The following is a 27,200-nucleotide window of genomic DNA, read 5'->3' as shown; positions in this document are numbered from 1 at the left end:
TGAACCCACCACCAACCAAAGTGTAATGGATTTATACACACCATAGCCCTACTTGGAAGGTGTTGCATTAGCCAGCTTAATTAGATACCCCTTCACGATTCCAATTGGAACCTTATTGAGGAATCGCCCTACAATGTGGGAGAGCTTAAAGGGTTAGATTGAATCTGCACAAAGTTCACCACCGCTAAAAGACCATGACATTTCTATGCTATTTGGGGCTAGGGCTAACATAAAGAATGTAATCATCCTGGTAGAGCATAAATCCTTGGGCCAATACTTAATAATAGTGGATGTTGGAGTAAGAGTGAACATACTAGCAAAAGGCCTCTATGATGAATGGGTACTACCACGAATGAGGAATGCCACATTTAGCATATGCCAAGTCGATGACACAAAGACAAAGCCAATGGGAATTGTTAATAATCCAAAACATATTGCTACAGTCAGGTCCACCATATTGGATCTTCCTAAAGCATTAGGGGAGAATTGGTGTCTCCAAAGGGCCCCCAATTAGTGTTTCCTAATTTCAAGGGATTAGTGAGGTATTTGAGGTGTACCAATGGGAGTGCTCCTTTTTGTGGGGCAATGCCATGTTGAGGTGGAGGGTGGGCAGACCTACAAATAGCCCCTATTGGCCACTCCTCTTACACTGGGGACCACTCAAACCATCCCTCCCCCCTCAAACCATGCTTGACCCTTCTCCCATATGCACCTCCCCCAAACAAACCTACAAGTCATTCAAGAGGTGGTGGGCTCTTCTGGGTGAAATTTTTCCCCCTCTCAGCTTATTACAGGCCTACCCCCTCCTCTTCTCTAGTTCAGCTCCATTCTCCCTCCATTTTTCAAATGTGGGAATGCGTTTGGCATCTTCTCTACCCCCTCCTGCTCTGATCCACTGTGTTTCTCCCTCTCCAACACCTCCTGTAGCAGTTGCTCATTCTCTCTCCACTCCTAGCTATAGCACCTCCTATAGCAGCAGCTGCTCAGATCCCCCTCTAGTCTTTCTTCCTCCATTCTTAGCTACAGTACCTCCTATAGTGCCTGCTCATCCCCCTCTGCTCTTTCTCCCTCCATTCCTAGCTACAACACCTCTTGGAGTAGCTGCTCATCCCCCTCTACTCTTTCTCCCTCCATTCCTAGCTACAGCACCTCTTGGAGCTTCTCTCAAGCTTCAGTTGCACCCTCTATACCTTCTCCCTCTCTCTCCCTCTATCTGAGTTGTTCTCTCCCTCCAAGCTGCACTTTCTAGTCCACTATTGCTGTTGTAACCTTTGTACAAGCATGGTGAGGAGACCATACATGTACTCTGTGTCCCACGGGAGCAAAAATGCACTAGGTGAATGGGTGCCTTGTACCTATAGCTTGAATGATTGGATAGTCATGAGAGGATCTGCTAAGGATCCCACATAAGCTTCCCAAGAGAAAAAGAGGTGATCTTTTGCATGAATGGAAGGGCCGCATCATGAAGTTCAAGCTTGGGAAGAAAGGATTGCTTGCAAAGGTGCAACACATCTACATGGGGAAGGACATGCGCCTTCCTCCATCAAGCAATCAATCGACAATACCATCGCATTTTGTAAGTCTGCATTTTGTGTAAGATTTTAAAGTGTAATGAGTCAGCTTGAAATTGTATTTTGAAATAGAACCAGTGTAATGAGTCAATTTGAAATTGTATTTTGAAATAGCACTTGTACATAGCAGATGTATTTCCTTCAGACTTTGAGGAGTGGGAACTAGTCGAGTGCTTCTTAGGTAAGTTTATTGCCATTCATGAGGATTTAGGAAGGCCAATGCATGCTGGAGAGAACTCTTCTGCTTTGAAACAGAGAAATATCTATTGGTATAATGCCAAGTACATTACTCCAAGGACGGCATCAGGCTATGGCCATCTTCAATGCATTGCAACACCACAACTTGAAGACACGAATTGCAGCATGGTGGACACAAGAACAATGCAATCATATAAGGAAAAGATTGCAAAGGATGTGGGCATGGCCATAAAGTTTACATTTGGCTCTAAATGGGTAAGGTTGTCTTGGTTTATGCCTCTGCACATTTTTGCTTCTTGTTTTCATAATATCTAGATGCACAGAACAAAAACCATGTGGTCATGCAAGTGCCTACATGAGAATGCCCTTGAGGAATTGCTTGGGGTGAATTGGGGAAGCAGGTCAGGTGAACAAAAGGGTGATCTGTTTCAATGCCATGTATGTAAGGACAATGTGGTTGTCAAGTACCACATCTCCTGCCAAATTTTATATTTTGCTTTCCAATATAGGTGCTAGAAGAAAACAGATGACAATTGGCTCCCCCTTGACTCTAACGATGATGATAATACAGGGGTAAGTTTATGTATTGGTTCTCATTTAGGAGATGTTAAGAGTGTGACTGTCACATCACAGTGGACTCTCAGGGACGTGCGGGAACACCTATTGGTCATGGAGGATGGCATGTCTGAGTCGTTTCACTTTACCTTAAATGGTGAAAAGCTAGGAAAGCATGCAGAGAAGCTCATGAATAGTGCCACTTTTATCCCTTCGACAATATTGAAGATTGTCTAGAAAATGTGGGGTGGAATAATTGTGGATTTTGACATTTTCCAATTAATAGTGGTGCAATTAATTTTGATGTTTTGGATGGTTTTGTTTCATGTCAATGTCAAGTTTTTCCCAAAATTTTTATAATTCTTTTTATTTTTTTTATTTAGAACATTTGGGTATATATAGGTTATAAAGTTACTTTAGTTTCAAAGTTTCACTATCATAGCCATAGTTCTCGTAGCTACCAAACTACCATGGATTCTGCTAGGTCTGCTTTCCACAATTTCATCTCCCATACTCCATTAATTGATAGAGAGGAGGAGTTATTTCCAATCTTTTATAAGAGTATAGATGTCCTAGGCACCTACTTGGGAGTTCGAGATGATTTTGAAGACCTCATCAAGTACATGCAAGACTACATCATGAGTTTTGCATATCAACTTGATGAGTCTACAAAAAGATGGGTCCCAATTGATTATTTGAAGTACTTGTTCAATCAAGAACCCAAGTTTGTGAAGCGTTTAGATCGCTTTCAAGCCCAGCTCACACCCCTAGGGTTTAGGGAGGTGGACACTGATGGCCTCCTAGCATGTGAAGTCATCGAAAACACAGGAAATAGGTTCCTATCCTGGGAAATGACCTTTATTTTCCTTCTCTAGGAGGGACAAATGGAAGAGGAGGCCTCGACCTCAAGCCCTGACCCTACCCTTGCCCTTTCTAATCCTCTTATTTCTCTAGATGAGCCCAACATCTACAATGAAGAGCCCATAGATGAAGAAGCTGAGGAGCGGGAAGCTACATTGGCCCTGGAAGTACTCCAGCAGCCTCCTGAACCCCATTCTACTTCTCAAATTCCATCCACCTTGGGCACCACCTCTATTGACCCCACAACAATGATATGGTTTCTTGCTCCCCTTCTTGTCGATGGAGAACAATACCTCTTTCTCCATGACATAGAGGTTATGTTTGGTCTTCAAGAGGATGAAAATAGAGTAACTTATCAAGTATACGTAGTTTAGCATGCAAAGTACACACGTGTACCCACTCCAATGGAATTGGTAGAATGGGATCCCACTTAGGATCCTTTTTGTGACAATCAGGGGCTGCATTTGGTTGCAAGAAAGGATGCCATTTTCCCACTGTAGGCTTCCCTTTTGCATCTTCTAAGAGTGTGTGCAATACAAGCATGTCCATTTTGCATCTGCACCTGTATCACAATCATACCAGCACTTGAGGGTCTTCAAATCACCAGCTAGATTCCACTCAACTTGAAACATTCCATGCCCATCCACAATTAATGTTTGCCCTACCTCTTGTCTTTAAAAAATCGATGGGATGCCGGTTCTCTCCAAAACCCACTTCAATGTCTCGTGGCACTCCTTTGGGGTCTCAAAGGCTGCAAGCCACCATATGTCCTTCTCAGATTGGACTGAGAAACCCTGCTCAACTTCCTCATCCCCTTGAGCAAAATGCAAGGTGTCATTCACAATACAAATGCTCACCCTCTCTAGCTGGTGCTCTATTACCAACTGAGCTTTATCCATTTTTATAACAAATACTAGCTTGCCATCTGTACAATGAAAGAGAAATTCAGTAAGGATATAGAAATTAGAAGAAATAAAGTTGAATGTGAAGAGGGAATTTCTCTTACCTTCTTGTCTCATCCCATAGAATTTGACCATGGCTCTGCAAATTCTCTACATCCACATAAACATTATTTAAAGTATTCATGTCAAACATTTGGATGCCAAATTTCTTTTTACTCTTCCAAGTCATTGTGCCACTTACACAAGGGTATCCTCCAAGCTTTTCTCTAGCACATTAGTTTGTTTCTTGATGTGCAAGCCTTACAAACCATGGTGTTGGCAATGAGGGGAGCATAACCAGCTGATGAGGTGGGTATCCACCACCAAGATCGACTGTGTTAAGATACTCTATTGTATACAAAAAAGAATCTCCACATGAGCTCTCTACTGAGTCTGCACTTAGATACTCCTTTTCCTCACCGTGCATTGCCTTTAGTGCAGTAGCATTGACTGCATCAACTTCAAGGTTTCAAGGTGCGAGAATAGCGTAGTGTCAAAAATACGATGCATAATCCACAACCCTTGCAAGTCCTATATACACCCACTCATTTAGACCTTCCATAGAGTTTGTCCTTAAAAGAATCTTTGATGGGATTGCAACAAGCTACAGTTTCTTGGAAAAGTTTGCGAAGCATGCTACTTTGGCAAACAAAAGCGAACCAACTTTGTCAGAAGTACCTCTCGTGCATGAGGTATTCTTGATTTGTTTCATATACATGTATGGGGTTATGCCCAAACCCGCAGCATCAATGGTTCACTTTATTACTTGACCTTCATTGATGACTACAATAGATATTGTTGGGTCTACTTTCTGAAAGAGAAATCTGAAGTGTTTTCCAAATTTCAAGAATTCAAAGCCATGGTAGAAAACCAGACAGGCAGAAAGATCAAGGTCATGAGATCAAACAGAGGAGGTGAATACACGTCTTCAGCATTCATGAACTTTTGCAAAAATCATGGCATTCGAAGACAATTCACATGTGCAGATACTCCTCAGCAGAATGCAAGAGCTGAAAGGAAGGTTGGGACTTTAGCAAACACTGCTAGAGCAATGCTTAGTGAAAAGCATTTTCCGAATCAGTATTGGGCAGAAGCAATAGCTATAGCAAACTACTTGCTTAATCAGCTTCCTACCAAACCGATACAAGGTATGACTCCTTATGAAGCATTCACTAGACACAAGCCATGCATTGGGCATCTCCACATATTTGGTTGCATAGCATATGCTCACATACATGATGATCATTGTAGGAAATTGGATGTGAAGTCACACAAATGCATCATGGTTGGCTACAGTGAAGAAAGCAAAGCATACAAATTGTATGATCCCATCAACCGCAAAGTCATTATCTCCAAAGATGTAATCTTTGATGAGGAATGAGAATGGAAAACCTCACCTACACAAGAGAAAGAAGCATCGACTTCACAATCATCTACAGAACAGGTTGATGAAGAAGAGCAAGAATTGCCAGCAACACCCCAAGCAGAGCCACAGTAGCTCAGACGGTCTACTAGGGAAAGCAGACCACCAGCCAGATTGACATATGCTTAGAAAGGCAAAGCAATTCATGTGGAAACCACCAACTATGCTCTTATGACTACCATCATGGCTACAGAAGAGCCAGTGTACTTCGAAGACGCAGTAGACAAGCCAGAATGGCAAACTACTATGAATGAAGAAATGGATGCTTTGTATAAAAATAACACTTGGGAATTATGCGACCTTCCACCATGAAAGAAGGCCATAGCAAACAAATGGGTATACAAAGTGAAGTACAATTCAGATGGCAGTCTTCAAAGATACAAATCTAGATTAGTTGCAAAAGGATTTGCACAACAATATGGTCAAGACTATGATGAGACACATGCTCCAGTAGCAAAGATGGATTTCATATGGTTCTTGATATCACTAGCAACACTCAGTAAATGGAATGTTTATCAGCTTGATGTCAAGAATGCATTTCTCAATGGTTATCTAGACGAGGAAGTCTACATGCAACAACCAGCAGGTTATGTTGAACCAAGAAAGGAGAATAAGGTTTGCCATCTCAAGAAAAGTCTCTATGGCTTAAAACAAGCACCCAGAAGTTGGTATAGTAGAATTGACAAGTATTTTGCTGATCTGGGATACATGAAATCCAATGCAGATCATACTCTCTACTACAAAGTTCAAGAGGAAGACATTACTATTGCACTTTTGTATGTAGATTATCTGATTGTGACAAGAAGCAAGGATAGCTTCATCAGAAAATTGAAACAAAACTTATCTACAGAGTTCGACATGAAAGATCTTGGACTTATGCACTATTGTCTTGGAATTGAGTTTTGGAGAGATTCAGATAGCACATTCATGAGTCAGCTCAAGTATGTTGACAGTCTCCTGAAGAAGTTTCATATGGCAGATTGCAAGATTGCAGCCACTCCCATGGGACAGAGTTTGAAACTTACTAAAGATTCAGAAAAGCCTACAGTCAATGACAAATACTATAGGTAGCTCATCGGATCTCTTATATATATATGACAAACACACGGCTAGATATTTGTTGTGCAGTAAGCTCACTAGCACAGTTTATGGCAAATCCAAAACAGTCTCATTGGAATGCAGCCAAAAGAGTCTTGAGATACATCAGAGGTACAAGACAGTTTGGGATAGAAAACAGAGGAAGTCATCCATGGTTGCATGGATACTGTGATAGTGACTATGTCGGAGATCATGAGACCAAGAGATTGACACAGGGATATACATTTTTTCTTGGTCAAGGTGCTATATCATGGTTGTCAAACAAACAGCCAACTATTTCTTTGTCTTTGATTGAAGCAGAATATAGAGCACTCACTACAGGTGCATGTGAGGCTATATGGCTCAGAAGACTATTGTCAGAAACAGATTACTTTGATGAGTTAAAGCCAACAACAATATACTGTGATAATCAATCGGCTCAAGCATTGGCCAAAAATCCATTATATTACTCCAGGACAAAGCACATTGATGTCAGAGAGCACTTCATCAGAGAAAGAGTGTTACTTAGTGACATCACACTGTAGCATTGTGATAGTAAAGAGAATGTTGCAAACATCTTTACCAAACCACTCGGTAAAGAGCTTTTCAAGAAACACCGATTAGCTCTTGGTTTGATGCAGAGGAAGGACATTCCCATTATAGGGGTGTGATGGAATGTAATGCTCAGTCCTTCTTCGATTCCCCAGAATCATCATCTTGAGGGAAGGCCTACTGCATGATGTTGATCTTGAGGGAAGGTGTTGAGAGTTCACGCTCAACATCATGTGATCATGTGTGCATAGCGCCATCACGTGATCATATGTGCATAGCACTAACCTTATAGAGTGCTATAAAGGAAAGGGTTAGATCCCCTATCCCTAACCCTAAAAGGGTTTGTATATATTCTATTTTTTCAACTAAATCTAGTGTACAGTTAGTCATTTGTGGTGTGCTCTCTAGCTGTGCCCTCTCTCCTCATCTCCACTCTTCTCCTCTCCCCTCTTCATATTTTGTCACTTTCTACCATCATCTCGACGCATGTAGATAGGGTAACCATCGTTACCTACCATAGTAGACTGAGAGAAGGGATGTGGATACTAACGACTGCATTTGCCCTCAAACATGCAAGCAGCAGAGACATTAAGTGCACCACATGGGCCATGAACATTGCATTGTGCAATAATCTCATGCAACTCTAGGAAAAGGGTTTTGTCTGGAACTTCTACACATACCAATTGATCATAGTGACCAACCTGAGTAGGTTTGAATGCACCTTCCAAACTCAATCATATGTGTGAGTGCGTAAGACCTCTCTTTTAAAACTCAATCACACATACATACCTAGCAACTTTTCCAAATAAATCATGCTTTATAATCGACTGCATCAGATCCTTGTGTTTTTGATAAAACACATGGGTTGTCAAATCTGGGCGATCTTGTGCTCTTTGACCTAGCAACAATCTTTCAGATATTTTTGACCATTTTCGGTTGCAGGTGAACGTAATAAACAAATTTGGTTTACCCTTTTTTCTCACAATTGCCATTGCATCCTGGTATAACTGGCACATATGCCACAGTCCTCCTGTAAAAGAGGATGGCAACACATCTCTACGCCCGACAGCATTGCCCAGTATATTATGCACCGCATCAGCTGTGTTTAGCACGTCCGTCAATCCTTGATAAACTTATGCACGTAAAGAATATTGTTTGTTGCATATCCACACCAATCTAGACTCTTCCATACTACTATATGCATCAACAATATATTGTTGCAATAATCTCCCCCCTCATAGAAGGCACGCACTTGTATCAGGCCTTACCTGTAGACGGTATGCATAATATTGTCTCTGTGTCACACAATTTTTCCTTTGTACATCACGTAATGATACGTGAGTAGGGACATCTCTATAAGGAATATATAAATGCCATCCATCCTCCCCTTGAAAAAATAGAAGAACATACATGAGAGGCATGTATGATCAATCCAAATTTGATATTCTGGTTATCAATCCATTGCATCTTAAAAACTATATGTCTCAATTTCCAACATCAGAATCATCCCCTCGCCCTGGCATGATAGCGGCAACTACTTCCCCCATAGCAACCAATGCACTAGCATACGGATTGCATTCATGCATCATCCTTTGCAACAATTCCAAAATGCCAAGATTCAAACCAGGCATCCCATCCAAATGGTTTTGCAACTCATGATTTGTATCATGGACATATAATTGTGCAAACCGTGGAAGCTCCTGTCTAGACTCATCAGGTAGCAAACTCTCGACACGATGGTACACTGTGCCATGAATCCAAAAATTATGTATACCCCTATTCCCATAAAACATTTGATCAACTTGGGCTCCCAATGAGGCAAATGCCATGACACTATTATAGGCTCTTATATTATCCTTAAATGATCTTCTTCAAGCATCACTTCCATGAAGTAGAACTTTTAAAATCTCCGGTGAATCTTCCAATGGTAACAATGACACACGGCCAACTTTACAACAATACTTTCCCACAACTCAATGCATACTTCTGGTCTCTTGCTTCCACAATTGAGCATGACAGAAACTGCATATGCAATCCATACCTCCAAGTGAATGAACAGTAGAACTATTGGAAACCAATGGATACAAAGATGGGTGCCCTATGTCATCCCTTAATGGAAATCAATGTAGGATAGGTAGGATCCACCTAGAACCTAAACCTACATTCCTATTGCTGCCAACAACATGCTCTCATGCCCTTGACTACCCATAATCTCTAACTGCATACAATTGAATTGTTGTACCTATTACTAGAGCATCTATTGTATTTCTTCCCCCAACAACAGATGCTACACATTCGAGGCACCATCAAGGCAAAAAGTAGATTCTGCTGGCTCTAGAAAGTGAGAATCATACTTGCACATGGTTATACTCTCACACTTCTAATTACAGTATAAAAAAACATTCCCTTCTTTAAGCTATCAGCAAACTCCATACTCATACATTCCATAGTTGTACCCGTACCTTGCCTTTTGAGCATTGTTCTCTGCCTAGCAACATTGCGATGTGCCTTATGTGTTGAATGCAATAAACTTCTCTTATCAAGACATGTTAAATTATTATTTCCCTGCATTATGTCCCTGCATTTGATTATGTTGTCTGCAATGAACAACTTCTACAATTGGCCCCATGTGTCTAAAACCTTGTTTTTTCAACATTGTTCTCTATCTGGCAATACTGCGATGTGCCGTGCACATTGAATCCCATAATTTTCTCCTATGACAACTTGTTTCTTTTGCCATTGTCTGTTTATGAACACAACCATATATATCTTATTCTCTCTCTCTCTCTCTCTCTCTCTCTCTCTCTCTCTCTCTCTCTCTCTCTCTCTCTCTCTCTCTCTCTCTCTCTCTCTCTATCTATCTATATATATATATATATATGGTTTGGGATTTATGGCATATAAGGCAAAGGATTAAATTGTCAATCAAATAAATGGAGTGTACATGGACTCATTTGGTAGAAGTAATGATGCATTCCAAATGGAGTTGACTAATAGAAATATTCATGCTAAATGGAATGCTTGACAATGCAAAATGCAAAAATAGCCTATAACTTCCTATTGTAATTTTGTAGCATGAAGCTTTCACCTTTTTGCTTAAGATATGCATCCATGAAACATATGTAGGTGTAAATGCTTTGAGGGTATGAGTGCATGCACATGAGTGCATAATTGCATGCATATATGTGTAAATTCATGCAAGCATATGTATGGAAAGACTCAATGCCATGTATGTAGATGCAACCTAAAGAATATGGTGAGACATTCTTGTAACATGTATTCTAGTAAAATACAAAGATTGAGAACTAAGATGAACAGCCTAAGGGTGTGAGTACATGCACATGAGCGATATATGTAGGTAAGTTGTGTGTATGTATGTATCTACATGCATGACATATGCTAATATCATAATTAAATATGTACTCAAAAAGAGAGCGCATTAAATAAATGTATCTGAAGGACCTAGGATCATTCAAGGTTACTCACATATATTTCACTTATCGAACTTTCTTCCTTACCTTCCATGACATATAACAATACTCCATCAATTGTAGCTCACAGATATCCATGTATTTCTATTTACATTAATTTGACTTACATTGCCACATATATCAAATAAAGATAAGAAACCTCAAAAATTATTGCAATTGAAAAACAAATACAGAAGTTTTGTGTGGTAGGCACAAAAGGCTATCCTACTAAATAACTTAAGATTGACCCCAGTATGCAAATAACATAGAAGAACTTTGCAATCCTTTTCAAAAAGCAATATAGAAGTCCCAAAACCATCTCAATTTTCATGAGCTATAACATGCTCCAACTCATGGCTCATCCTTGTCATCAAGGCTATTAGCCTCTTCAAACCAATTTTGAATGTTGACATCTCGACGCACAACAGTTCAACTTGCTCTTTTAGCTTGTCAACTTGTAACCTACATCCTCTATCACATACTACTGAGCCTTCTTCACCCCCCTTGAAAGTTGTCGTACATACTGGCTTGTGTCATTTACATCTTTCTCAATATGAGCAATCCTCTCAATGAGAGTTTTATAGGATGCACCCCTACCCTCTGTTACCACTCCATCGACTTCTCTACATAAGGATGTTAGATATCTTGTATTCATAGCATTCACATCACCATTATGCTTGCATACATTTTGAATGGACTTCAAAGGATGTGTAATAGAGAGACCATATGGCCTTGAAGATGACAGACACTTCCTTGCATACTTTGTTGCATAAGTGGAAGGTCCCTCCCCTCTAAGATGTTTTGTTATAGCAAAAGTGCAATGTTCATTGATGAACTTAATAGTAACACCATTTTGTTTGGCAAAGCACTTAGCTATCTAATTTGTCCCATTAGTGGAAGCCCTCGCTCTTGCCGCTCATTTCATTGCACGAAGGCTTCATCATTCACAAAAAGATGACAACAATGTTAGAAATTGTAGAACTCTCTACCGTTGCAACTCGTTGCATTGCACACACACTTTGTCATTCACAAAAGGACAGCACCACAATTCCAAAAATTTCCTCTTCAATGCAGGGAACAATGGCAGAAGTCATCCTTGCAAACTGCAGCCGAAACAAAATAGAAAAATATTTCCAAGGATGTATATTGACTTAGTTGTCAAACTACATTAGACTCAAGGCTTTAAAGATTGAGATAAATCCTATACATCTATCAAAGCCTCCTACATTGGATCCTTAATTAATGCTGAACTCTCTATTGAAGAAGGGCATCTCCTTTAAGCTATGATGTAAGCTATGTAGTTTTGCAAACGCTTCTTCTACCTCCCATCCTCATCTACAGGGACATTCCTAAGGTCTACATGCCCCCCAACAACATCCTTCTCCCTCTCACCCCTCTCGACATCCCATTTGGCAACCCAAACCTGCTCTTTCAGCAACATCATGGCTTTCTCAATACCGGCCACAAACAAACTTTTCAACCCTACTACCTTCCCCTCGAATCATCATGCACAAGTCTAATTACCAACACTGCCTAAATTTTATGGAATGCCCACCACCATTAGCTTTGGACACATTTCTATCTATTCCTAGACATCTATCAAAGTCTCCTATATTGGATGCTTAATTGATGCTGAACTCCCTATTGAAGATGCCTCATCTCCTTTAAGCTATGATGCAAGCTATATCGTTTCACAAGTGCTTCTTCTACCTCCCATACACATCTACAGGGACATTCCCAAGGTCTATATGTCCCGTACAACGTCCTTCCCCCTCTCAATCCTAAAATACAAACCTGCTCTCTAAGCTACATCATGCCTTTCTTATCAATAGCCACAAACAAGCTTTTCAACCCTACTACCTTCCCCACAAATCATCATACACCAAGTCTAATTACCAACTCTCTCTCTCTCTCTCTCTCTCTCTCTCTCTCTCTCTCTCTCTCTCTCTCTCTCTCTCTCTCTATATATATATATATATATATATACCTCATTCATGTCCTCTCCCCTCCTCTCTTTCCTGCCGCGTCTCTATATATTATTATAACTCTAAAAATATTAGTTGGGCATGAACAACTATGTGTGTGTGTGTGCCTATGTGTCTACATATGTCATGGTGTGTCTACACATATATGTGTGTTGGGCCTTTGGGCATGTTTTAGTCTGCACATGGGGTCTATGATGTCTCTCTCTCTCTCTCTCTCTCTCTCTCTCTCTCTCTCTCTCTCTCTCTCTCTCTCTCTCTCTCTCTCTCTCCCCACATTCAAGACATGTTTATAGTATCTTTATAGTACGTTAAAAATATGGATGGCTACTCTAAGCTATAAGGAAACTATATAAAACATCATACGGTACATCACTCCATCTCTCTCTCTCTCTCTCTCTCTCTCTCTCTCTCTCTCTCTCTCTATATATATATATATATATATATATATATATCTACCTCCATCTCCTCTCCCCTCCTCTCTTTCCTGTCGTGTCTCTATATATTATTATAACTCTAAAAATATTAGTTGGGCATGAACAGCTATGTGTGTGTGTGCCTATGTGTCTACATATGTCATGGTGTGTCTACACATATATGTGTGTTGGGCCTTTGGGCATGTTTTAGTGTGCATGGGGTCTATGATGTGTGTGTGTGTATCTCTCTCTCTCTCTCTCTCTCTCTCTCTCTCTCTCTCTCTCTCTCTCTCTCTCTCTCTCTCTCCCACATTCAAGACATGTTTATAGTATGTTCATAGTATGTTAAAGATATGGATGGCTACTCTAAGCTATAAGGAAACTATATAAAACATCATACAGTACACCACTCCATCTTTCATAGCTTTTAAATCTAATTAGCATGAAACTCCCTCCCCAAGCCTCCTCTCTCCCCCAAACCTCCCTCCTCCCCCGAATGTCCAAAATGCTCGACCGGACCTCCACAAACCTCCCTTCTTACCTGTATGGGATTTACTACCTCAAGGAATATACCTTATTATTTCTCACCTTTAGCCCCTAACCTATTGCCATGGAGGATTTTCAGAGTTATAGATCTCTGTGTATTCGATTTCGTCTCTCTGTTATGCATTTTTCATTCTAAGGTTTTGAAACCTTAGATTTATGCCACATGGTAGTGGATAAGTGTTGACTCCCATTTCTCATTCATCGGTTGGGATTTTGGAGTTCTAGCAGAAGAGAGATATTTGCAGATTTTCTTGCTGAGTCCGATTATGCAATGGCACCCATGTTTTGAGGCATCTCAGGTTCTATTTTCAGTAGCGCTCATTACCGTGGGACTATGATTTCTTGAGCATACCTTATGCAGATTACTCTGGTTGCAGTGCGCTCATTCGTGGTATGCATTGGGTTGTAGTGGATGATTTATAGGCCATTTGGATGCATTGCGGTCCTTGTTGGATGTGCTGATAGGCCCAAATTGCCTTGTGGGATGCTATTTTTTTATGGACGCTTTGCACATGGATGCTATTTTATGCTGAGGGACAGCTTTGAAACATTGCAGGTGATGCACTGATAGTGCTATGCTCTCTTGGATGAGACATTATTGATGCATATGCCAGTGGACAGTGTTTATGCTTGAGTCATTTGGCACTTATTGGCATTTTCTTTTGGGCCAGATTTGCTCATATGGATGCATAGTATATGCACATGAGTCAGATGCTTTGAGCTTTGAGTTTTGGTGATATTTCACTCTATTGTGGCATACACATTTGGGTGCACCTGGTATTTCGTGTGATTCTCTCTTGAGGCGCTAGCATTTGGGATTTTGCTTTATTTGCATCATGGCATCCTCTTCCATGTCTGAAAAGGAGTTTTTCAACATTAAAAAGTTTGATGGGACAAACTTTTCTTTGTGGAAAGAACAAATAAGGGATGTGCTTATTCAAAAGAAGCAGATTAAACCCTTGGCAGGGATTGAAGCTAAGCCTGCAACTATGTCTGAGGATGATTGGAATGAGTTGGATGCATTAGCAAAGTCTACTATTAGACTTCATCTTGCAGAGTCAGTTTATTTCACAGTAGTTAAATGAGCAAACTATAGAAGATTTGTGGAAGAAACTGTGTGCCACTTATGAGAAGGAAACTGCCTCTAATAAAGTTTACCTCATGAAGAGGTTGTTTGAGCTGCAGATGAAGGAAGGGGTCTCCATTGCTTCTCATTTGAATGAATTCAATATTATTTTCAGCCAACTTCAGGCTCAGAAAATGAATTTTGATGCGGAGACTAAGGCAATATTTCTCTTATGTTCATTGCCATCCTCATGGGATACCTTCCGTACAGCTGTTAGTAACTCTGCACCTGGTGGAGTACTGAAATTTGATGATGTTGTGGGTAGCTTGTTGGCCGAGGAGATTAGACGGAAGTCTATGGATGGCAACAAGCAGGATGCAGCCTTAAATGTGCAAAGGGGCAAATCACAGTTCAGGGGAAAGTCCCAAGAAAGAGGGAAGTCTCGTAGCAAATCCAGGGAATGGAACATTGAGTGTTACCATTGTGGCAAGAAGGGCCATATGAAAAAGGATTGCTACAAGCTGAAAAGAGAGCAAAAGGATAAGAAAAAGAATGCAAATTGGGGTGCAAATCAAAAGGAAGAGAGTCCAAGGGAGGACAAAGGAAAAGTGAAGATCGAGGAGATCAATGCAGTCACACATGATAGTGACAATGATGTTCTCTTCATGTCTAGTTTATCTGCAGAGTTGCTTACCACTTTAGATGATGCATATTCCCAGGATTGGATTTTGGATTCTGGTGCTTCATTCCATGTTACTCCCCATAGGGAATGGTTCTCCACTTATGATAGTGGAAAGACAGGTTGTGTGCATCTTGGAAATGACTATGCATGTGACATAGTGGGAGCAGGTGACATAAAGTTTTCTTTTGCAAATGGGTCTGCATTTGTTTTGAAACATGTGAGACATGTGCCTAAGTTGACCAAGAGTCTTATTTCAGTGGGTCAGCTAGATGATGCTGGTTTTCACACCACTTTTGGCTTTCAAAGTTGGAAAATTCAAAAGGGCTCTATGCTTTTGGCTAGGGGTGCCAAGTGTGGGACTTTGTATCCCTTACATGTATCAGGGGTATTTGATCATGTTGTTGCAATAACCGAGCAACCAAGCACTTCTTTGTGGCATTGCAGGTTGGGGCACATGAGCCAGAATGGAATGAAACTCTTATGCCGTTTGGGTTATGTACCGCATTTGAGTTTCTCTGATTTTGAATTTTGTGAGCACTGTCTCTATGGGAAGTAGACTAAATCAGCCCATAAAAGAAGGGGAAAGAAAGAGTTTGAAATGCTTGATTTGGTGCATTCAGACATATGTGGTCCCATGCCTACACGGTCATTAGGCAGGGCTGAATACTATGTGACATTCATTGATGATGCAACTAGGAAAGTGTGGGCTTATGCTATAGCTCGGAAGAGTGATGTGTTCCAGGTATTTCAGAAATGGCTGGCCTTGGTTGAGAATCAGTTAGGTAGAACGCTTAAATGCCTATGGACTGACAATGGTGGAGAGTATCTCTCTCATGACTTTTAGCATTTCTGTGATACACGTGGGATTAAGAGGGAGCTCACATCCCCTCGTACTCCAGAGCAAAATCCAGTTGCGGAAAAGATGAACCATACCATTCAAGAAAGGTTGCAATGCATGCTTTCCAATGCAAGTCTTTATGGTGGTTTTTGGGCTGAGACAATGAAGACTGCAGTGCATGTGATCAATAGATCACCTAGCAAGAGTTTGGATGGTGGTATTCCTGAAGAGGCATGGAGTGGCAAGAAGCCCTCTTACTCTCATTTGCATATATTTGGGTGTGAGGCATATGCACATGTGCCAAAAGAGCTTCGAAAGAAGCTAGATCCTAAGTCTAGGAAATGCATCTTTCTAGGTTATGGTGAAAGTGGAGAGATGGGCTATCGTCTCTGGGATCCAGAAGCAAAGAAGATCATACGCAGCCATGATGTGGTCTTCAATGAGAAGAAGATGCATAAGGCACCCATGAGGGATGTGGAAATGAGGAGAATCACTTTCCAAGATGTGAATCCACGTGCATATGTTGATAGACAGCAAGCTGTCCATGCACAAATGTGCAAGAAATGGTACCACCAAGTACTCCCACAGGTATACAATCAAGGGTAGATGATGGATCATCTATTGGTGGAAATGATGAGCCAAATGTGGCTGATATGCAGGTGGGACAGCAAGCTGAAATGCCCTTGAGAAGATCATCTAGAGTGTCTAGACCGCCTGATAGGTTTGTTCCAGGGGTAGACTATGTGATGCTTACTGATTGCGGGGAGCTTTCTTGCTACAGAGAGGCTATGATGCGTGAGGATAAACGCAAGTGGGAGTATGCTATGCAATCAGGGTTGAGTTCACTTATGAAGAATAAGACTTGGGACTTGGTTTCTTTGCCACATGGAAAGAAAGCATTGCCATGTAAATGGGTCTACAAAATGGTCACAGGTGATGATGTGCCTAGGTACAAGGCCTGTTTGGTTCTCGTTTGGTTGCTAAAGGGTTCAAGCAAGAGAAGGGTGTGGACTTTGATGAGATATTCTCTTCGGTTGTGAAGATGACCACACTTAGATGCATGCTTGGACTAGTGGCATCAGAGGATATGGAGCTTATGCAGATGGATGTCAAGACAGCTTTCTTGCATGGGGATTTGCATGAGGAAATTTACATGGTGCAGTCGGAAGGCTTTGAAGAAAAGGGCAAAGAGCATTTAGTTTGCAAGCTAAAGAAGAGTCTCTATGGTCTTAAGCAAGTGCCTAGAGAATGGTATCAGAAGTTTGATGCTTTCATTCGGTCCCAGGGTTTTAGAAGGAGTGAAATTGATCACTGCCTCTACACTAAAAGGGCTAAGGATAATAGCCTGATAATCTTGGCACTATATGTGGATGATATGCTATTGGCTAGCAAGAATACTTATGAGCTAGATGCATTAAAGGCCAAGTTGCATGAGGCCTTTGATATGAAGGATTTGGGACTTGCAGGTCATATTCTTGGTATGCGCATCACGCATGATCGGAGTAGGAAACTCCTTTGGCTTTCACAAAAAGAGTATGTTACAAAAGTATTACAGCATTTCAATATGGAGGGGGGGAAGGCAGGAGTACTCCATTGCCTCCATATGTGAAACTGAGTCATACAGATAGTCCCAAATCAGATGAGGAGAGGGCCATGATGGCCAAGGTTCCTTATGCATCAGCAGTTGGGAGTCTTATGTATGCTATGATAGCTACTAGACCAAACATTGCATTTGCAGTGGGAGTTGTTAGCCGATATATGGCTAATCCAGGAAAGAGGCATTGGGAGCAGTTAAGTGCATCATGAGGTACATGAAGGGTACCAAGGAGATGTGCATCTGCTTTGGTAAAGGAGACATGCGTGTACTTGGGTACACAGATTCAGACTATGCAGGGCATGTGGATAGTAGGAGATCCACTTCTGGTTATGTGTTCACCTTTACAGGTGGTGCAGTGTTGTGGATGTCTCGCGCACAGAAGTGCATTGCTTTGTCTACCACAGAGGCTGAGTATGTTGCAGCCACAGAGGGTTGCAAGGAGGCTATATGGCTTGATCGGCTAGTGGAAGATTTGGGGATTCATACAGGTGTACCGACATTGCATAGTGATTCCATGAGTGCTATTCAGCTAGCACGGAATCCGGTCTTTCATGCAAAGACCAAACACATTGAGGTCAGGTACCATTTCATCAGGGAGGTACTTGAGGACAAGCGCATAGAGCTTGTCAAGGTTCATACAGATGATAACCCTGCAAATATGCTAACGAAGAGTCTACCTAGTCAGCGGTTTGAGTATTGTCGTGTATTGATGGGCATTGGATAGTATGCTCACTGGTTGTTCTCCCTTAAAGGCACATTGTCCTTTAAGTGGGAGGTTGTGGGGTTAAAGGTCACTGTGCCTTAACCCCAGTTATGTACAATACTCAAACACATATATAAATGAATGAAAAAGAAGATTAGGGTGGTTCTACACCCACCAAACTTGTGTGGCTCTCTATCTCTCTCTCTCTCCTTCTTCCATTCTTGCTTCCGCCGTTGAGAGCACTCTCAATTCAAAGCTCATAGTTTCTTACCACTATGGAGTTGTCATGCTCAATCCCTTCCTCTTTGTCAATGAGGATGGATCCAGAGGGCTCGTGTTGTCTAGAGTGAGATGTGGAGGCTTCTTCTGGAAAATCATGTGAAGAGTGGGAGGGAAGGAAGGAGTTTCACTTTCAGCTCTCTCACATACACAATGGGGGAATATACACAAAGGTGGAGGCTGAAAACAGTTTTCCTCTTCTTAGTTTGAAAGCCAAAAGAACTTTAAGTACAAAAGAATAGGTGAACCCTATATGTGGGTCTCAAACCAAACTTAGCTAACTAAGGTGGCATACTAACTGAGCCACTAACTAGAGTACGTAAAGATAGCTATCATCTAGTTATTATTCATGGGCGGTGTACCAATTGCATTTACAACTAACAAGTCGGTGACATAAATGCACAACCATCACCCTGGCATATCACAAGTGGAGCTCGAAATCTCAACACTCCCCCTCGAGCTCAATCCCAATTCCTGCCTAGTAGGTCTCTGAACTTGTGCAATTTCTCTGCTCCCAATGCCTTCGTGAATATGTCAGCTACCTGATCGTCTGTGCTAACATAAACTAGATCAATAAAACCTTCTAGAAACTTTTCCCACACATAGTGATAATGCACCTCAATGTGCTTTGTTTTAGCATGATAGACTGGGTTATTTGCCAAGTGTATACTGCTCATGTTATCACAATAAATGACAACTGGTCCATCTGTGGACTGATGCATATCATAAAGTAGCTTATGCAACCAAGCCACCTCACATGCAGCCATTGCTGCACCCCTGTACTCAGCCTCTGTCTCGACAAGGCAACTGTAGGCTATTTCTTGTTGCTCCAAGTGATTGCAGCACTCCCAAAAGAGAACACATATCCACTGGTAGATCGTCTATTAGAAATACTACCAACCCAATCAGCATCAGTGTATCCATGCAACTGTATCTGAAACCCAATCTTAAAAAATAGTCCATACTACAATGTGGCTTGAAGCAAGCACCCAGACCATGCTCTGGGTGCTTGCTTCAAGCCACACAAGGCTTTCTTCAACCTGTAAACAAACTCAGGATGAACAGCATGAACATAACCTGGTGGCTGCTCCATATAGACCTCTTCTTGCAAATCACCATGCAAGAAAGCATTCTTTACATCCATCTGATGTAAAGACCATCCTTTTGATGCAGCCATAGCAATGATTGCTCTTACAGTTGCCATCCTTGCAATCGGACTGAATGTTTCTTTATAATCAATGCCATATGTCTGTGCATACCCCTTGACAACTAATCTTGCCTTGTATCTGTTCACAGAACCATCTGCATTGTGCTTCACCTTATAAACCCACTTGCAGCCAATTGCATTCTTGTCTTTAAGCAAAGACACCAATTCCCATGTAGCATTTGCTTCCAAGGCATCCATTTCTTCATCCATGTCTTTCTCCCATTTTTCTTTTCCCATGGCTTGCTCAAAAGAAGTGGGTTCTAGTTCATGTATCACTTTGACCATATAGGCATAGTGAATGGCCATAAATCCATCATATTTTAGCCTATCCACAAGATACCTAGCTTTGGTAGGCCTGCCAAAATACGCTCACTACCAGGTGCTCTCAAAACATCCCTTGTCTTCCTTACTCTAGGTGTAACAACAAAAGGAATACCCAACTCATCATCAAGGCTCTGTTCTGAGCCACTGGATTCACCATCCACATAAGAGTGACCTGCATTCACATCACTGATCTACTTTCTCTTTTCCTTTTCGTGATACTTGCATACCATTATCTGCATTGCTTTGAGGGGATCCTCCTGATCTCAATCAACCTGGCTGTCCATGGCAAAGTATGTGAACCACTGCTAGAGGACACTATAGGTCCACTAATATTTTGTGATTGCTGTTGTGAATTTCATGCAGCATTACCATTTTGTGCATCTACATCATCAATCACATGTACTCGTTTATACTAGCTGCTCATCTCATCAAAAACACGTCTGCTCACTATAAACTTATGAGTAGAAGGGTTATAGAATCTATACCCTTTCTGCTACAAAGAATAACCAATAAAGATGCACTTCTTAGCTTTTGGATCCAACTTGGATCTCAACTCATCTGGCACATGAACATAGGCAATGCAACCAAGAGCTTTCAAATGAGAAATATTTGGTTTCCTACTAGTATACCTCTCCTCTGGCATCATGACATGTATTGCTATAGTGGGAGCCTTGTTCATTATGTGGATTGCTGTAGCAACTGCTTCAGCCCAATAATAATCTGGCAGGTCTTTTTTGTTAAGCATGGCACGAGATACCTCTCCAATATGCCTGTTTTTCCTTTCTACAAGTCCATTTGGCTGTGGGGTATGACTGCATGAATATTGCTGCTTTATGCCATGCTTTTGCAGGAAACTTGCAAACTCATTTGAGAGGTACTCCCCCCTCCATCAGACCTTAGGCATTTTATTTGCAGGCCTATGTCTTTTTCAACCATAGATTTAAAAGCTTTGAAATGCCCAAATACTTCAATTTTCTTTTTCATAAAATACACCCAAAATTTTTTGCTGGTCATCAATAAAAGTGACAAAATAATGATAGCCACCAATAGATGCAGCTTTAGTAGTCCACACATTAGAGTGGATTAATTCCAATGGCCTCTTACTCGCTTGATCATGTCTAGGAAATGGTTTCCTCATGTTTTCCAAATTGATAGGCTTCACATACCTTATGAATTTCTGCAACCTTAAACTTAAGCAATCCTGCAACAATATTTTGGGCCTACATTAATTTAAGTCACTGTAAATTAACATGACCAATGTGTTTATGCCAGATATCAATATCTGCAACTACACGTGTCCCATGTGCAAACATTGCTACACTCAATTCAGGTATGTCCACATCCAATGTAAACATCTTGCCCTTCTTCTTCCCTTTTGCTATCAAGCCACCTTTATTTTTCATATCCTCAACAAAGCATCCATGAGGATTAAATCTGACCTGCAAGCCCTACTCAACCATGTGACCAATAGAAACTAGGTTCTTGGTGATATTTGGGACATGAAGTACATTAGATAGGTATTTCTTTTTTTCATCCTATATAGACAAAGGAATTTTACCGATCTGCACAATAGGATGTGTAGTATCATCACCAGTCTCCACAAATCTTGGTTTTTCCATTTTGCTTGCATCCTGTATCCATTCTGCATGACCTGTCATGTGGTTTGACGCACTTGAGTCAGCATACCACACATCATTTCTTTCTTCTGCACTTGTCATAGCATAGGTCATGTTCTGCACCATAAACAGATGCTCATTTTTGTCATCACCCTATCTACTAGAGGATGCATAATTGCCTTGCTGCAATTTTCCAGTCATGATGTCATTTTGCTTTTTATAGTAGTCTTTAACCATATGACCCATTTTACCATAGTAGTAGCATTCAACATTGTTCTTTGAATTTTGGCCTCTTTGCCATCCACCATGACCTCTTTGGCTCCCTCCTGTAGCATAAACTACCCTCTCACCACATCGTGAAGGGCATCCAATTTGAGACAGTGCACTCTTGCACTTTCCGACTATGCTACCTATAGAGAATTGCTCCCAAACTCGAAAAAAAAGGAAAGCAACATTGATGATCTTACTAAGACACCGCGAACTTGGTTTGCTTTCTTGATCTCCTTACCATGAACCGAGCTCTGATACCAGCTTTCTCACATACACAATGGGGTAATATACACAAAGGTGGAGGCTGTAAATACTTTTCCTCTTCTTAGTTGTGAAAGCCAAAAGAACTCTAAGCACAAAAGAATAGGTGAACCCTATATGTGGGTCTAAAACCAAACTCAGCTGACTAAGGTGGCATACAAACTAAGCCACTAACTAGAGTACATAAAGATAGCTATCATCCAGCTATTATTCATGGGCAGTGTGCCAACCGCATCTGCAGCTAACAAGTCAGTGACATAAATGCACAACGGTCACACACTGGCATATCACGAGTGGAGCTCGATATCTCAACACATCAGGTAGGTCGGAGTAGATTGATGTCTCTGTATCTTTGATTTGGGCTATTGTTAAAGCAAGAACCTCTTCTATTGAATCATCTACTCCCAAAAACCCAGGTTCTTGCATAGTTGTGTCCACCTCATATCCACACTGGACACCAAGAGATTCATCCTCCTAGAGACCAAACATAACCTCTATGTCATGGAGAAAGAGGTATTGTTCTCCATTGACAAGAAGGGGAGCAAGAAACCATATCATTGTTGTGGGGTCAACAGAGGTGGTGCCCCAGGTGGATGGAATTTGAGAAGTAGAATGGGGTTCAGGAGGTCGATGGAGCACTTCCAGCGCCAATGCAGCTTCCCACTCCTCAGCTTCTTCATGTATCGGCTCTTCATTGTAGATGTTGGGCTCATCTATAGAAATAAGAGGATTGGAAAGGGTAGGGGCAGGGTCAGGGCTTGAGGTCGAGGCCTCCTCTTCAATTTATCCCTCTTGGAGAACAAAAATAAAGCTCATTTCCTAGGATAGGAACCTATTTCGTGTGTTTTCAATGACTCCACATGCTAGGAGGTCATCAGTGTCCACCTCCCTAAACCCTAGGGGTGTGAGTTGGGCTTGAAAGTGATCTAAACGCTTGATGAACCTGGGTTCTTGATTGAACAAGTGCTTCAAATAATCAATTGGGACCCATATTTTTGTAGACTCATCAAGTTGATATGCAAAACTCGCGATGTAGTCTTGCATGTACTTGATGAGGTCCTTAAACTCATCTCGGGCTCCCAAGTAGGTGCCTAGGACATCTATGCTCTTATCAAATATTGGAAATAACTCCTCCTCTCTATCAATTAATGGAGTACGGGAGATGAAATCGTGGAAGGCAGACCTAGCAGACTCCATGGTAGTTTGGTAGTTAGGAGAACTATGGCTATGATAGTGAAACTTTGAAACGAAAGTAACTTTATAACCTATATATACCCAAATGTTCTAAATATAAAAAATAAAAATAATTATAAAATTTTTGGGAAAAACTTGACACTGACATGAAACAAAACCATTCAAAACATCAAAATTAATTGCACCACTATTAATTGGAAAATGTTAAAATCCACAATTGTTCCACCCCACATTGTTTACAACCTTCAATATTGTAGGAGGGATAAAAGTTGCACTATGCATGAGCTTCTCTGCATGCTTTCCTACCTTTTCACCATTGAAGGTAAAGTGAAAGGACTCATACATGCCATCCTCCATGACCAATAGGTGTTCCCGCATGTCCCTGAGAGTCTACTGTGATGTGACAGTCACATTCTTGACATCTCCTAAATGAGAACCAATACATAAACTTACCCCTATATTATAAGCATCGTTAGAGTCAAAGCGGAGCCAATTGCCACCTGTTTTCTTCTAGCATCTATATTGGAAAGCAAAATATAACATTTGGTGGGAGATGTGGTACTTGACAACCACATTGTCCTTACATACATGGCATTGAAACAGATCACCCTTTTGTTCACCTAACCTGCTTCCCCAATCGACCCCAAGCAATTCCTCAAGGGCATTCTCATGTAGGCACTTGCATGACCACATGGTTTTTGTTCTGTGCATGTAGATATTCTAAAAACAAGAAGCAAAAATGTGCAGAGGCATAAACCAAGACAACCTTACCCATTTAGAGTCAAATGTAAACTTCATGGCCATCCCCACAACCTTTGCAATCTTTTCCTTGTATGATTGCATTGTTCTTGTGTCCACCATGTTGCAATCCATGTCTTCAAGTTGTGGTGTTGCAATGCATTGAAGATGGCCATAGCTTGATGCCATCCTTGGAGTAATGTACTTGGCATTATACCAATAGATATTTCTCTATTTCAAACTAGAGGACTTCTCTCCAGCATGCATTGGCCTTCCTAAATCCTCATGAATGGTAGTAAACTTACCTAAGAAGCACTCCACTGGCTCCCACTCCTCAAAGTCTGAAGGAAATACATTTGCTATACAAAGTGCTATTTTAAAATACAATTTCAAACTGACTCATTACACTTCAAAATCTTACACAAAATGCAGACTTACAATGCGATGGTATTGTCGATTGATTGCTTGATGGAGGAAGGTGCATGTCCTTCCCCATGTAGATGTGTTGCTCCTTTGCCAGCAATCCTTTCTTCCCAAGCTTGAACTTCATGATGCACCCCTTCCATTCATGAAAAAGATCACCTCGTTAGCTCTTGGGAAGCTTATGTGGACCCTTGGCATATCCTCTCGTGACTATCCAATCATTCAAGCTGTAGGTGCAAGGCACCCATTCACCTAGTGCATTCTTGCTCCTGTGGGACATGGAGTACATGTATGGTCTCCTCACCATGCTTGTACAGAGGTAACAACAGCAATAGTGGACTAGAAAGTGCAGCTTGGAGAGAGAGCAGCTCCGATAGAGGGAGAGGGTGAAGGAATAGAGGGTGCAACTGAAGGTTGAGAGAAGCTCCAAGAGGTGCTATAGCTAGAAATGGAGGGAGCAAGAGTAGAGGGGGATTAGCAGCTGCTCCAGGAGGTGTTGTAGCTATGAATGGAGGGAGAAAGAGTAGAGGGGGATGAGCAACCACTACAGGAGGTACTGTAGCTAGGAATGGAGGAAGAAAGAGTAGAGGGGGATGAGCAGTTGTTGCTATAGGAGGTGCTGTAGCTAGGAATGGAGAGAGAATGAGTAGCTACTACAAGACATATTAGAGAGGGAGAAACACAGTGGACTAGAGCAAGAGGGGGTAGAGAAGATGCCAAATGAGTTCCCACATTTAAAAAATGAAGGGAGAATGGAGCTGGACAAGAGAAGAGGAGGGGCTAGGCCTGTAATAAGCTGAGAGGGGGGAAAAGTTCACCCAAAAGGGCCCACCACCTCTTGAATGACTTGTAGGTTTGTTTGGGGGAGGTGCATATGGGAGAAGGGTCAAGCATGGGTTGAGGGGGGGGGATGGTTTGAGTTGTCCCTAGTGTAGAGGAGTAGCCAATAGGGGCTGTTTACAAGTTTGCCCACCCTCCACCTCAACATGGCATTGCCCCGTAAAAAGGAGCATTCCCATTGGTACACCTCAAATACCTCACTAATCCCTTGAAATTAGGAAACAATAATTGGGGGCCCTTTGGAGACCCCAATTCTCCCCTAATGAAAGATGGAGTGGTGTACTTTATAAGGCCAAACCTTATAATAATATATAGAGACGTAGGAGGGAAGAGAGGAGGGGAGAGGAGATGAAGCAATTCGGGATGTATATATCTATATATATATATATATATATATATAAAGAGAGAGAGAGAGAGAGAGAGAGAGAGGAGACAAAAGAGAGAGAGAGAGAGAGAGAGAGAGAGAGAGAGAGAGAGAGAGGTGATGGTGAGTAGAAGTGATGGAGAGTTCGGGAGTAGCTACACCACAACAAGAAACCTCCAAGAAACACCAAAAAGAGAAGCATTTATTTTAGGGGGAGAGGAGGGGGGAGTGATGTATGTTTGACATATTGCCATATCTTTAAAAAAATGCATGAAATGGGCAATAATGATCCATATTTCTTATACTTTATAAGGGCAAACCTTCATTGAGAATGTGTTATAATGGAGGGCAATAGGTTAGGGGCTAATGGTGAGAAATAATAAGGTATATTCCGAGAGAGAGAGAGAGAGAGACATCACAGACCCATGTGCACACTAAAACATGCCCAAAGGCCCAACACACATATATGTGTAGACACACCATGACATATGCAGACACATAGGCACACACACACACATAGTTGTTCGTTATAATAATATATAGAGATGCGAGAAGGAGACAAAAGATAGAAGAGAGAGAGAGAGAGAGAGAGAAAGAGAGAGAGAGAGAGAGAGAGAGAGAGAGAGAGAGAGAGAGAGAGAGAGAGAAGAGACAGGAGAGAGAGGTGATGGTGAGTAGAGGTGATGGAGAGTTTGGGAGTAGCTGCACCACAAGGAGAAACCAAAAAGAGAAGCATTTATTTCGAGGGGAGAGGAGGGGGGGGATGTATGTTTGAAATATTGCCATATCTTTAAAAAAATGCATGAAATGGGCAATAATGATCCACATTTCTTATACTTTATGAGGGCAAACCTTCATTGAGAATGTGTTATACAAGAACTGACAGGTAGGGGTTTTTGGGCGTCTGGAACGCAATGGGACAGACGGTTGGAAACCGTGGTCCCAATCACTGGGTCCAACACACGGACTGAAAAACGTTTTTGGAAACAGAGCTGTTTGTAAACTCCACCGGAGTGCGAATGATGAGCAACATAGAAGTTTTAGGACCTCCTGAGTCCACCGGAACTGACAGATCTGCAAATGGTTGCTCCAAACTTGAGTTCCAACACCCGGGCAAAAAACGCAGGAATTGACACAGTGAGCCAGAAATCCACTGAAATGATCCCAGATTCAAGAATGAAGGTGTTTCCAAGCTCCTGAAGTAAT

Source organism: Dipteris shenzhenensis, chromosome 17 (genome assembly GCF_047967505.1).
Source record: "Dipteris shenzhenensis isolate YYH24624 ecotype China chromosome 17, Dip_SZ_1.0, whole genome shotgun sequence".
Taxonomy (NCBI): Eukaryota; Viridiplantae; Streptophyta; class Polypodiopsida; order Gleicheniales; family Dipteridaceae; genus Dipteris; species Dipteris shenzhenensis.
The sequence above is the reverse complement of the archived record's forward strand: the minus strand, read 5'-3'. Positions refer to the sequence as shown.